A 13,847-nucleotide genomic window follows, 5' to 3' on the forward strand; every position below is an offset into this window, starting at 1 on the left:
GAACAATTTTCGCATTTGATGGCTAGTTTGAAGTTTTAAATAAACAGAGAAAAAAGCTGATCCATGAGTAACGAAAATAATTTCCTAGTTCTTATGTCATTAACAAAAGCAATATTTTTGTTGTTTGTAGCACATCACAAGGAAATAAAATCTCTGAGCAGTCCAGTAAATACAGTTTTCATTCTGCAGAAATTCATGATATAAGATTTTTCTGTGGACTGAAAAGAGGTTGACGTCCTCAGAACCTCGCAGCCTCAATTTTGAAAAGAATTCTATTACTCTTCAGTTGCATAGATCTGACAAATTAAAACATTTTCACAGCGTCAAAACAATGGAATAATCTCATATAAAATGTTTAGTAGTATTGTAGCACAAATAAAAAATTCTAAACCAAAGAGGACAAGGTAACTTTTGAGCCTTAGAAAATGTTGGGAAAGATTTCAGTTTATTCGGAACTGCAGAGGTTTTAATCAATTGTATATATATAAATGTAATATATCTCAACATATCTGAGGTGGCAGTTGTCAGGCACTGAAAAAAAAACATACAGTCAGTCTAGAGCACTCATAGGCTCACAAAAGCCCAGCAAAAGAGGAGCTCTTGGCCCAATGTTTATAGCAATTTATGATTTCTACTTAATGCCGCCAGAAAAAATGCCTTATTTAAGGCATTGAAATGGCCAAATACCTTCAAAATTACTTTCCATACTGAAGTATTTTATTTCTTTGTAAGTGCATAATCAATATCAACCTTAATATAAGTCAGTGGAAGGGCAGCTTTTAATTTAGATTTTATGTTGTTTTGTAAGAAACTCAAAATGGTCTCCCAAGAATTATTTGCTTTTCCTCCTTTTCCTGGAAAGTCTCTTTACAGTAATTTTATAAATTTTCTGTCAGGTTAAAAACAACAAACCTTTTATTCCACCAGCAAAAGATTTTAATCAAGTAAACATCCACAGTCAGTTTAATGATAATTATTTTTACTTGAATGCCTTGTCTGAACACTACCTGCTCATTTACTCCTTTAGAGATCTAAAAATGGTGGGGTATTTTGTTTTGGTTTGGGTTGTTTTTAAGATCCTAGTGTTTTGGCATTGCATGCTGACATCTCAGAAAGAGAAGCAGGGAGACAGTTTTGTCATGGTTCCCCATGAAACACCTCAACAGCTGCAGTGCAGAGTCTCCACAGTAGCTTATTCTTTGTTCACCATTCAAGTCATTCAAGAAAGTGTCTGGAAGGACATAATGGTTGTGCACCATATTAAACCCCCTCAACAGACACAATACCATGGCAAGCTGGGCCAAGTTGGTGTTCATGTGATGAATATTTGCGTTGGACCAACATACATTAATCTTCCCTGTACATCTGCTTTCATCTGCCCATATCTCTATTGCCCTGAGCTGACTAGAGCACCACAAACCCACACCCCTGTGTATGAACACATATATAGCCATATATATAGCCATATATAGCAGAGGCAGTAGGCAACTGTAGCTTCCTTTTCCAGTGCTGCCCATCACCCTACTGATCTCCCCAGTCACTTTCTGATAGTTCAAAACTCTGTCTGAGTGTCATAATGCACCAATTTACGGGACCTAAGAAGTTGCTTGTTAGGATACATGGTTGTCATCCCATCCTTGGACTTCACAGTCCCCTGCATTTTTTGGCACAAACCAGTTTTCTTGATGTTGTTTGCTGCTGCTTAGCTCATCTTCTGGCTTAAAACCATTAAGGCATGCAGTGGATATATTTGGGGAATGAGTCATACATTGTGTTTCAAAATAAAGTGCATAACACATCTCCTCAGTAGCTTTTCTACCTGATCAGCAGAGGAAATGGATATATGTTGTACCACAGCAATCAAAATGGGTGATGATACTGGCGTTGCCTTCATACTGAATTCATACCTGTATTATTTGCTGGGAGGTAGCTGATTTGAAGTCTCCGTCTCAATCATGACTGAAACTGACCAAAGTACCTAAGCATTTATCAGCCAGCAGCCCAAATAACAAATCGGATGGATACTTGACTGGTTTATACCTCTTTATTCACAAGCTTTCATGTAAGTGAACCTTTTTAGGGATAAATGTTGAGTGAAAATTACTGTCAGTGAGACCTCATCAAGAATCAAAATTAGGATCAGACGGAATAAGCAATTATAATGCTAACACAATCAGGGATGAGAGAATACCATGTAAATCACATGGCCAGTTGTACATCCCCAAAAGAAAATTGCTTTTCTGACCTTTTGAACACCCATATAAATAATTCATGTCTCCAGAGATACATATGTTGATATGTTAATACTTGTTGAACTGATCACAAATTGCCAACAGGTCAAAAATGGAGACTGAATTATTTCTCATGAGTACTTAGGTCAGTTCTACTATCAACTGAATGACAAAAGCACAGACATGCTTACCTCCTACTGAAAGCCCACAGGTACCACATGCATCAGGGGCATTGGCATCTTTGACAATTCTCCACCTAAAATACAACTTCTATTGCACCGCAGCTCTTCTCCTCTGCACCTCTAAAACTCTTGAAAATTATTGATCATACTTGGAAGAATAGAGTTCTGAAGGGCAGGCTGACTGCTTCTTCCTTAGGCATTTGAGTACAAGTAAGCCAGTTGTCCTGCACACTCTGTACTTAGCGTTACCCCGCTAATCCACTTGAAAGTTACAAGGAGGCAGAATGGAGAGGGTGATTAAAGAGGTGATAACCATGACACTGCTTCTCTGCTCATGCCACATGTATTAGGCATGTGGTGTTTCCTTTCATGACAGAACTGGTTTATAAGAATCTCACCCTTAAGCTCTCCTTCCAGCTCCTGCATCACCCTTCAGCTATTAAGCTTTCTGTTGTGCCAGTATACAAATATTCACAGAGCCAGGATGAACATGAAACTGTTAACATTTTTTTGATTAAAAAAAATATCCCTTTGGTAGAAAGGCTCATCCACCTCAATTTTTGGAGAGATAGGAATTAAATAAACCCCAGGGCAGAACTGTTCCTTAAATAAAAGGGCCAGGGAAGGTGGTGCTGTAATCACTAAGCATTTCTGGAACAGCCTGTGTAATGGCAAGCAGCATTTCTCTCCACTAGACAGATCCTGTGCAGTATGGGCACTGACAAACCATTTTCAAAGCACTGGAAAGTAGTTTTGTTCATTTTTATACTGTGTACAGTTTTATGGTTTAACCCATGTGGCACCAGCTTCCAGAGCAGTATTGTTGTACTGCGAGAGTTGCAGGATTTCCTTCGTTCCTAAAGGATGGCAGGCAGGTGGCTTCTGAGCGAGTAATTTTTCTGTCCCAGGGTGCTTCCCTACCTCTGAAACAAGTGATGCCTGCTCTCTGGTGCTTAGAAAAAAATCTAGGAGCTGTTAGTTGGGGTGAGATAAGGAAAGGATTTAATAGTGCCAAGGCAAGAGATGGTAAACGACGCACGCCCCAGGCTGTGCCTGAGATGTTACATTTATAACAATATCTGGCCAATCCCCAGTGTGTCCACCACATAACTTTTGCTCCGGTCCACCCCCTGGCCCACCTCCTGGAATTGGGTCGGGGGGCTTTTTGGGACCCCCTCTTCATCATCCTTCATCATCTTCGGGGTACAGAGAGAAGGGTCACCCAGTTCCTTGACTCTGTCCTGAGGTTTAGGCCAAGATACAAGCGTTCTCAAACAAGACAGGCTTGCCTTGACTAAGAGACTAAACATTTTCTACTGGATATGGGAAGAGGGTTGATATGGGGAGTATGGGATGGGGTAAGAGGCTTAAGGAATGTATAAACTAAGGGGTACTACGGGGAGGAGGGAGAAAGGAGTGTTTCTAAAATCTACTTCTATTACCTATAAAACTCATAAGGTAGAAAAATAAGAAAACCATTGGGGTTTAAGGCATCACAAGCAAGCTGGAGACACAATTTCCTTTCCAAAATCTAGGTGCTCCCCAGTGCATCCACAACAACTCTGTAGCTCTGCAGCAGTGCAGAAGCAATGCTGAAGTACACACTACCTGGCCCTCTTCTGATTTTCCATGTGTCTTTAAGGGTGACTTACTCCTGCTGCAGAAGGAGCATGTTTCAGAGGAACCAGGAAGTCCCACAGATTAATTGCTCAAAGAATAGATGAACATCACACTATTCGCGAGCAGAAAGGCAGTGAGCTGTTTCAGCTCACAGGGATGCTGTGGAAATTAGTCAAAGACAATCCCTGAAAATTTAAAATGCTAAGAATTGTTCCTTAATAATACTTACCAGTGAGTAATTTCAGGCATTGCAAATAGCAGAAAAAACCTGTGTGACACAGGAATGGAAAAGAGCACAAGGAATCAAACACTGCCCTATTATCAAACCTCCCCAGCAGTACAGCAAAGGCATGGATAATGCATGTCTATATTGAGCCAGCAGATTATTTTCATTTAAAAATTGCATTTCCAGCTTTCCTGAAACTATCTTACAGGACTGTGGAAGCCATATATGCACAGTTGTCAACCAGAGAAATGCATACATTTAGGAGGAGAGCATTTCAGCTGCACATGTTCCTTAACACACATTTTTCACAGCTTTACTCAAGCAGTTCACCTTATTCCAAATTCTGCAGTGGCAGGTGGGGAGACCATATCAGTCATTTTACACCTGTTCCAGTGCCTAATACCATGATGGCCACTGGAAACTTCAGTGTACAAAATCAAGGGATTTTATAACTGGAACTGCTTCATCAGCAGAGCTGGGATCTGTAACAATCCATTTCTCACAGATTAGCATATATTGGGAAAGAGGAGACTTAATACTTGGCTGGAGGTTACACAGACTGTTTGGCACTCTCACATGAGCTCTGATGGATGTCAGCTTGGCAATTTAAGATGTTAAATCCCCCAGCTGTTAATTCTGCTGTACTAGGTAGCCTCTGGCAAGGGCTATAGTTGCTATGGCAGTTCAGAACCAAGTGCCTTGGCACAAGTCCGCTGTCCCTGGCAGCAGCTACGACAGGCTCTGGACTGGCATGGGTGAGATGCAGGCACAGATCTTAGCTGATAAAGCAGCAGACAGGAGGAGGAGGCAAACAACCAGGAACAGTATCATGAAACTGCTACAACTGTATCATCCAGAGCTTGTCTGTCAGAGTTCTGAACGCGCATAGCTGCCCCACTCTAGCATCTCTCATTACAATCACAAGTGCTGACCTCATAGCACTACCTACAAGATAAGACAGATACTGTTATTACTCTAATATTCTTCGTCCCTCTGAGGTCGCCAGTATCACAATCACACCTTGTGGACCAAGCTTGCACCTGGCTTTCACTCATCAGAAAATAATGGTGTGCCAACAGCATCACTGACAACAAATTAAATCCCCATTTAGGGTTTTACTTACAGCATCTCCCAGACTTCAGTGAAATATGTTTCACTGTCACAGGAGAGGGAGGGTCAGGCTGGTCTGCAATTTGGCAAAGTTGTTTACTTATTGGCAAGCTACTATGTGTTTTACAACAGGTCTGGGCAGATTGTCAGAACTGTCCTTTTGGTCTAAAAAATCTGTGTCTCTATGACAACTGGAAAGCTGCAGCATGATTCAGAGATCGACATTGCAACACTGAACCATGCTTTAGCCTTGTCAGCAGCACTCTTAGACACCACTTGTGTGAGCAAACTGAACAAGCTCACAGAAACCTGAGAATACAGCTGAGGAAAAGAGCAAGATTTATTTAGTTGGATACAGTATAAAAACCGGCAATTCTGCCTTGATTCAGCTGGTTTTTTGGCTGTCTCTTCTTCATACAGAAATAGATCTAACACTAAATATATGCAATGCTTCAATGAAAGCACAACCAACTTATAGTGATATTACAGTAAATCGATAAAATACTCCACTCAAACCTCTACGTAGTTTGTTGTCAGAAAAAAAAACAACAACTGAGTTCATACCTAAACATTCATTATCACCTTTGTTGGCACAGAGCTATCTGACAGAATGAGATTTGAACAGATTTATCACAGCTCCCTGCTTGAGACAAGATTGCATTGATCCAGGGTATGATTGCATTTAAACTACCGATGATGTACGAACCTACACCTCAGACAAATAGGGATATTTTTTTAGAGATGAAAAACTGTCTTAAATCCAAGATTCCCTATTCATTTCTTCCTTTGCCAGTCTGCAGGCACCAGATATCTAGTAATTTATTCATGCCTGGCAATAAAAATTCACTAATGAGTATTACTGCTCTGGTACCTGAGGCTGCAAGATCTTTGAGCTTGATCCACTTATGTATTTTCCCTAAAGTATCCAAAACCACTAAAAGGGCATCTGGTCTCATCCTGCTTCTCCTCACCAAGCATATCAAATTGCTTCCACAGAAGGCATAATTTCTCCCTTCTCAATGGAGCTTGTTGCTCAGAGTATTTTGAAAGCCAGTTGCAAGGCTCCTTCCCAATTAAAAAAAAAAAGGCTAGAAGGATGAACAACCCAATGCCTTTTTTAAGAGTTTCCATTTCTGATGTTCCCAATGAGGGTAGGTCTCCCCCCCACAGTTGCTTAGGTTTTGCCACATCTGTAAACGAAGAGCTTCTCTCACTCACCCCCTGTCAGACTGCCCCTGCTCCCCCACAAGACATGTCAGCCATAAACCCATGTTCTGGCATGTGTTGCTTCCCATGGGCCCTGCAAACCCTGGGGAGCAAAAACTCTCATTTTCTCCACTTTGACTAGTCTCTGGTTATTACAGCACTGGGAATAAAAGCTCTCTTCTGCTTCTGACCAATTCCTTTAACTGTTCTAAAATATATACTCAGCCATAAATTTCTTTCAAACTTGGTGGACTAAGACAAGAGAGAGAGGTATGAGTTCCAAAACTCGGATCACTCAAACAGTGCATCTTTCTGAGATGATTAACTATCTAAATGCAAAAGGCAGAAGGGTTCCAGCCTGTACATCTTGATTTAATCTGCCACCTCTAAGTGATAGGTTGTTCTTAGCACCTCATCCCACTCACAGTGTTCACAATGCACCAGTGTGCAGGTGAGTCTCCATCCATGCCTGCTGCACTCCCACTGCTACCTGTGCTATGACATGCACAAAATGCCTTATTTCACAAAGACTTTTCACTGGATCAAATGCCAGATTCAAGTGACTAGCTTCCACAAAGCCCAGGAGAGGGATAGTTAACAGCAGAAAGTAGAAAAGCACACTTTATTATAACACACTCATAAAATAAGCAAGACAGTACCATGGGAAACATCCCAGCAAGAGCAGGAATGGAGAGCAGCACAAAAGGCTGCAGAATTTATCCCATATACAGCCAATTGGGACAGCAAAGTGACTACTCTCTGGGCAACACATTTTGCAATTTGAAACTCACCTTAATAATTTCTTAAGCCATTCAGATAATACACCCTAGGTTACTCGATATACCCTGTGCAGAATACACACATGGAGTTTGTATCATTGCAAATACACTCTCAGAAAGATTAGCCGCGGAGACTCTGCATGCACACAACAACCTGTAGATCCACATTAACTTCTGACATGCCATCCTTCTGAGCTGCAGAGAACATGCTGGCAGAAAAACAGGAGAAGTTTTAAAATTACAGCATAAGCATCACAGTAGGCGATTTAAGCATCACAGGAACAGAAAGACTAGCACAGTGCTGTGAAGCTGAGCAAATTGTTTTTTAAATACTCCGAGAGGCAGATTCACAAATAGCTTGTTGATACTGAAACTGAGAAATTAGCTAAATAGGACTGCATGTTTGCCTTTTTTTCCCCATCAAAATTTAAAATGTATTTTTGGCTCAGTTTAAGTCATTCCTTACCACTCATTTCTTAAGTCAGTCACTAAGATAAAATAATTCATTCTTCACAGCACACCAGTGTTAAGCCACAGCAACTTCTCTGTTTCCACACTTTGGGAAGATTTCTTTTCCCAGAGGATTATTAATCAGTTATGTTGCTTTCACAATGTATTTTTACACCACACACAAATTTACAAGTTACTCAGATGCTGACAGTACAGTCCATATGACTTTCTCTTTTCATTTTCAAAAAGATGGATAGGCTGTCTTTCTCTGGATGTATAGATTTTAATAGCAAATATTTGACACTCAATTATTCCAGTATATGAACATATGAAATTAGTCGAGTCTGGTATATCTTCAGCAGTTTTCTATTGCACACAGAGGAATGCAGTTATTTTCACCAACTGCTCTTCTCATTTAGTGCCATCTCAGTAGCCTCAGAGGTACCAATACAGGATGCAGACTGTCCCCTGGTGACCACAGAGGACAGGAAAGCTGGAGCCAAGTCACTTCTCAGCACAGTCTCATCAAGTCTCAGTCTTCAGCCTCTGACAGCCCCCAGGCCAGGGGAACAGTGAAAGGAAAAACTGGGCTTGTTTCAAAAAAAATTAAGGATGCACTTAGGTGAGGGGCTGATTTCTCCAGAAGCAACTGTGCTCTTAAATGAGTCAGTATTGCTGCAGTCAGAGCTGAAGGAAAAATAATCTCTCCACTTGCTCATATCACAATCTTGGAAGAGCTGGCACACTGTGCTTTGAGATAATGCAATTGTCCTAGAATGTTACAGCCATAAATATAGTTTATGTATTTCTTTGTCTTCTGCCAAGATGTGAATTGCTGTATAAAAGAAGGCTCTGGTACTCATGGATTCACTTCAATTTGTGAAAATGAAGCCTTGCCCCAAATGCACTGGAGTTTACAGATATTATAAATCTTGAGAAATCATCTGCTCAGTGCCTATCCAGTCTCTGTCTTGATCTATACCTATGGTTCCTTGATGCTGCAGTAATACAAATAACAAAACACAGTGCCTCAAGTCTCAATGTGGGAAGATGGCTTACCTGACCAGGGGTAGCATTAATATAAGTAGTTTCATTAAGTGGGCAGTATACTCACATGGAAGTCGTCCAGCCCTCGGGAAACCACTCTGCAGAATGGAGAACAGAATTGAGCCCTTCAGATAAAATTCTTAATGCTTCTTCCATTAGCTTTCTCCTACCACTTCTAACAGCTTTATTTATTTATTCATCTTCCTCATAAACTTATAACAACAAACACTAAGTGCAAGAGTAGGCTGTACAAAGACACATAGGTTGTTAGAGCAAACCACAGTATGTGGGAAACTTCAAGAAAACAGATTATTTCAGTTGTGTTTGAAGACTTCATTCATACTGATACAATTTTTCATTGAATTTATCTTTTCTGGTGATTGGCAGCGCTCAATTAATCAGGAATTCAATCTTCATGGAAACAGCAGCACTAAGTTTCCCAGACTGCCAGCTCAGATCTCCCTGGCCATGCAGGAAGCATCTGTGCAGAGATATGTTTGTCTCCCTCAGTCTTTCAAATACATGTTACCATTTGAGTGCAAGCCTTATTTGTAAAAGGGACAACTGTCCATCAGCATGTAGATGGAAACTGAATTAGATGATGATTCCTTTCACCTGAGGCACTGGACTCCAGGATCAGGGCTGCATAGCCATAGTGCTGATGTCCAGGGAAAATGGAAAGACTGCAAGGTAACTCTACAGATCTGAGCTATTGAAGTAGCACCTAAAGGTTGCTAGACTGCTATCCAGTCTTGCGATCTGTTCCTGCTGGTGAGGTGCAATTTTGGCTAATAATCTCAGTGATTTAACTCAGAATATATGGCCAATCTCCTCTCATCTCCAGTCCTCATGTGGCCAACCTCCTCCCTTGTTATTCGTTTATATTCTGTAACTGCCTATGTAAATACAAATACAAGCTGGGTAAAGAATGGATTAAGAGCAGCCCTGAGGAGAAGGACTTAGGGGCTTTGGTTGATGAGAAGCTCAACATGACTCAGCAATGTGCACTCCCAGCACAGGAAGGCAACCACATCCTGGGCTGCATCAAAAGCAGTGTGACCAGCTGGTCGAGGAAAGTGATTCTCACCTTCTACTCCACTTTTGTGAGACCCACCCTGGAATACTGTGTCCAGCTCTGGGGCCTCCAACATAAGAAGGACGTGGACCAGCTGGACCAAGTCCAGAGGAGGCCACCAAGCTGATCAGAGGGAGAGAACACCTCTCCTATGAAGACAGACTGAGAGAGTTGGGGCTGTTCAACCTGGAGAAGAGGAGGCTCCAGGAAGACCTTATAGCACCTTCCAGTACCTAAAGGGAGCCTACAAGAGAGTTGGTGAGGGACTTTCTACAATGGCATGCAGTGACAGGACAAGGAGAAATGGCTTCAAACTGAAAGAGGGTATGTTTAGACTAGATATTAGGAAGAAATTCTTTACTGTGAAGGTGATGAGGCACTGGAATGGGTTGCCCAGAGAAGTTGTGGATGCCCCATTCCTGGAAGTGTTCAAGACCAGGTTGAATGGAGCTTTGAGAAACCTTGTCTAGTGAAAGGTGTCCCTGCCCTTGGGAGGGTTGGGCAGGGTTGACAGAGGAACGAGATGATCTTTAACCTCCCTTCCAACTCAAATCTTTCTATGATTGTGTGATTCTATGATTCTATGATCACTAAATTACCTATGGAGAGCTCTTCCGGGGAAAAAAAAATTTTATTTAAATTTTTACCATTTCTAATCCAAACCATGCAGATCGTGATGGCCTTATTTGTATTCACGTTTAGGGTCCAAGCAACAGAACCAGTAATTCAAATATTTCACACACTTACTGTGGCCAGGAATATGTATCAACAAGATTAGGCACACAGAAAACTATTCAGCATCTTTTGATTATAAGACTTTGGTCTTCTCCGTCTATGGAGCACTTGCCCCTCAATTACACCTTGTATTAGCCCACCAATGAGTGTGTGCTGTATGTCTGCCTCCCTCCACACAAAACTGCAGATACCAAGCAGACTTTGTACATCAACCACCTAAAAAGTCTGTTCCTTGAATTCAGCCTATGCTTTTAGCCACAAAAATACCCTACTCATTCTTCAGTGCTTAGGGAAAACTGACAACCATAGCAGTATCTCAGATACCTTGAGGTCCAAGAAGGCATTCATCTTCTTGGTGCAGGACTGCACTCTGCTCCTGAACTCAGCCTGTTCATTGCTGAAGGGAACATGGTACTTTTCAGGCAAGAATTTCTCTCCAGCAAAGTATATCAATTCAGTAATGTGTAATTATTTTGGGAAACATGCACACAGAAAATGTGGAGTACACGTACAATACATGTGCATTGCAAAATATACTTTCTAAAATGAGTCAATATTTCATTTTCAAAAGTTAATGTAGTTGGTATTTGTATTTGAAATTAATTTTGTTTAGAAAAGTACTTTTTTTCCTCCCAATTATTGTTAATTTTGTCTGAATGAAAATTTTAATGTAGCTCAGGATAACTTTAAATCTTTCTACAATTGTTCATGATTTGAAAATTCAGCTACTTACATAGTCAGAGTAGTGAGTGAGCCTATATTGTGGGTTAACCCCAGCTGGCAACTAAGTACCAAACAGCCACTCACTCACTCCCTGCCTTCCCTTGGTGGGGAGAAGAATCAGAAAAGAAAGGGCAGACCACCACGAAAATTTCATTCTTGTTACTTATCTAAAAAGCCCAAGTACAGTGGCCTCATACTTGCCTCCATATTTACCTATCTGAAAAAATTACACACCTGAATTAAGTAATAAAAATTTTAAAGGGTTTTCACCATCTCAGACGGGAACACAATATTTCATAGAAATATGAGGTGTACTCATATAAGACATGCTGGCATAAGTAAGAAATACAAAATGTCCTGATTAATCTCCAGTCTGAGTCCTGAGGAATGCAGAGACCCTACTGTCTTAAAGAAGAGCAGATTTTGGCCTGACTCACTATGGCACCAACCAGATGGACCTGGATTTCAAATGCCTTTTTCACCAAGTACAACAGTTTTATCTAAAATTGAGTGAGTCTGCCTGGCAACAAAATGAGAGCACTTAGAAGTAGATCTTAATTAGTCAAATGAAATAAGTGCTCAAGGGCAAGATGTGTTTACAATACGAGCAGACAAAACTGTGTACCATGCAATATTGACTGAACTAAATTAATTGAATGCTAAGCAGCTGGACCTCTGCTGCTAATGTTTACATAATGTGCTTATAAATAGTGTTGTTCCCTGTTTAACTTTGCAAAGCAACTGAAGTCAGAAAAAAAATTTCATGGTTATGGCTCAGACAGGGATAGCCAGCTATTGTACAGCAGCTCAGATGAGAGAAAGAGGAAGAAACTGGGGGGTGAAAAGAGTAATTTCCATTGGACTTATAAACTGTACATAAAATGTGCTCCTGACAACACTGCAAGTAAATTACCTCTGTCAGGTTCATGTGAAGGTGTAGAAGTCCTTTGAGTTAGAAAACGAGGTGAAGGACTGCAACACTGAGCTTCCAGGAGAGGTCAGGTCTCTCCCAACATGTTGATGTCTCCCATCCTGATTCTGGCACTCCCAGTCTGTGCTGCTGGGACTGGAGTAGAAACAATTTGTTGTCTGCATTTTGCTGCTCTTAAAAATGGGGTTTTTTTCCCTCCCTCATCAAACCAGGGGGGAATGAAGGGTAGAAGATAAAAAGAAAGAGGGGGTAAAAAGCAAGTAAACCTCTCTTGGAGAGGTCAGGAGCTTTGGTTCAACTTTCTGCAGATTGAGATACAGCTGGTATGCAGTATAAGTGTCCATTCAAAAAGAGAATAAGAAAGGGAGAAGTAGAAAGCTCAAAACAGATTCAGGAAAAAGGCATCTCAATGAAAGGAAGAGAAGATGACTTGGACTTCTGATACTTGCCACTGGAAAAAAACAAACCCTCTCTTGCCAGTTCCAAGCTCTCAAGGACAGTCTGGTACCAACAGCAAATGAACAGGATGCAAGGCAAGGAGAATATTGGGGTTACCTCCTCACACATAGCTACTGCCCTAATCACTATTGACTAGCCCTTGGACAGGAACACGACAGTGTGACTTCAGAACTTTGGTGGTTTCAACCCCACAAGAGAAGAGGATCCAGGCAAAGAAGTGACAAACGTGGAAGCAATTAAAGAAAGAGATTCTCAGGATATGTAATTACCAAAGTAACTGACATGCCATTTTAAAACTTCATGCTTCAGAGCCAATCTACATGAGTATCTAGTCTAGTCAGGAACACATACTGCACACCTGCTTTGCTTAAAAAATTTTAAAAGCAATAAATCATTGTTGCAAATTTTTAGACATCAGGTCATCAAAATGTCTCAAGTCCAAAATTAAATCACCGGCACTGCTCACTAAACATTTGCATACAAGAGACTTCTGAGTTTTCAGTGACATTTTAGACACTTTAGCCCAGTTACTAAGGGCAGGTTGCTTTTTACTGCACAAAATGTGTGGGCATGAACAAGACTTCCTAATCACAGTTTGATTTACAGGAATTATACAGAGATGTGTAGAGTCAGATGCCCTCAACATCAGGCTAAAAGTCATCACTCCACTGATGAAAGAAAAGTATTGTAAATATGAAAGTAATGCGATGGACAAATCAGGCTGCAGTGAAGCATGTGAGGCCCTTAACTGCTATACTGTCTCAGATCAAATGTCTATCTCACCTATCATCTTGTCTCTGAGAGTGGCCAGCAGTACATATCAATGAAGCTAGAACAGAACATAGGGTATACATGCTGATATTTCCCCAGTAAACACCTCCAGTAAGTGTTCCGCACGTTGCTATATTAAGTCAGAAATAGTATCACTGTATTTAATAACCTGGATAGATTTTTATTCTGTGACTGTTTGATAGCTCTGAACAAGTTTAAACTTCTGACACTCATGTCAATGAGTGAACACAGTGAGCTCTGCAGTTTATCTTTGTGCTATATTTCCCTTTATTTCTGTCAAA

The 13,847-nt window shown here is 40.8% G+C and overlaps 1 protein-coding gene across 5 annotated transcripts in view; it reads left to right on the forward strand.

The window, feature by feature from the left end:
- Positions 1–13,847, forward strand: part of GABRB1 (gamma-aminobutyric acid type A receptor beta1 subunit) — a 129,158-nt gene that overhangs the window by 99,981 nt on the left and 15,330 nt on the right. The window lies entirely within an intron of this gene.

The sequence above is a fragment of the Neopelma chrysocephalum genome, unplaced genomic scaffold (genome assembly GCF_003984885.1).
Source record: "Neopelma chrysocephalum unplaced genomic scaffold, ASM398488v2 Primary Assembly neopelma1_42, whole genome shotgun sequence".
NCBI lineage: Eukaryota > Metazoa > Chordata > Aves > Passeriformes > Pipridae > Neopelma > Neopelma chrysocephalum.